Below are 998 nucleotides of genomic sequence, written 5' to 3' on the forward strand. Positions count from 1 at the left end.
AGTTTTATGGAATGTCATTTTTTTATAGTAATCATTGGGTGCTTTTGGTAATAAACTTACAATTGGGCCTTGTGTTCGAGTTTGATCCTGCCACTTGTCCTAAAAAGACCCCAAGAAAATTGAGATTGGCTGATATACTGATGAAGTAACTAAAGATAGAACATCATTTTCACATAATAAATTCAAAGTTTTTGAAAAATGTTGTTGTTGTTATTTTTTTATTATAATTTTTTATTACAGGGCATACAAGGTGTATTTGTCTAAATTGAAGGGTAATGTTTTGAAAAGTAGAAGGAAAAATTTGCTATTTAAGCAAATGGAGGTACATAAGTGATATCCTTTATGTTACACAAATTAATGCATGCAATGCATAAGTATTTTAATGGGTAATAAATTGTGGGCTTTGTTGTTTTAATTCTAGTGTTCTCAACAAAAAGGAGGTACTGAGTGTGGATATTACGTCATGAGATACATGTATGAGGTTGTTGTTGGTCACAGTGAGTGCGAAGGTAATTTAGAGGAGGTAAGTGACGTGTGATTGTTTCTTTGAAATAATTAAAATAATCCTTTTGAATTTATTTGAATATATAATATTTGTTTGTATTTTACCAGGTATATTCTGCAAGGAAAATGGCTTATGATGAAAGGGAATTGAATGAAACTCGAGAACAGTGGGCAAATTTCTTTCGAAGAAAATATTTGTTGAATGAACCAATTTAGTTATTTTCATCGAATGCATAACTAATTTGATTGCATATGTAGGGATGGTGAACTTGTTTGTTGATTAGTGAATGAATTTATTGATGTGTTACATTAAATTTTTTATGTGGAATGATGACTTCATTTATTGGTGAATGGTAATGATGTTAGAGTAGTGTTGTGAGTACAGGTTTATGTACAGGTTTTTATTAATCAATATCAACTTGAAGTTGGGATGTTCGTAAAACAGGGGAGATGCTGTCCGTTTTTCTGTAGGAAAATGAGATTGTATATGAGTC

General features: G+C 30.8%; 1 long non-coding RNA gene across 1 annotated transcript; it reads left to right on the plus strand.

Annotated features, from left to right (window-relative positions):
* Nucleotides 1-257: 257 nt before the first annotated feature.
* LOC145559874 (uncharacterized) lies at nucleotides 258-727 on the plus strand. Its single transcript, XR_014093013.1, has 3 exons — nucleotides 258-322; nucleotides 422-523; nucleotides 613-727. It is a non-coding gene; the product is annotated as an uncharacterized LOC145559874 (long non-coding RNA).
* Nucleotides 728-998: the final 271 nt, after the last annotated feature.

The sequence above is a fragment of the Chenopodium album genome, chromosome 9 (genome assembly GCF_948465745.1).
Source record: "Chenopodium album chromosome 9, dcCheAlbu1.1, whole genome shotgun sequence".
In the NCBI taxonomy this organism is placed as follows: domain Eukaryota; kingdom Viridiplantae; phylum Streptophyta; class Magnoliopsida; order Caryophyllales; family Amaranthaceae; genus Chenopodium; species Chenopodium album.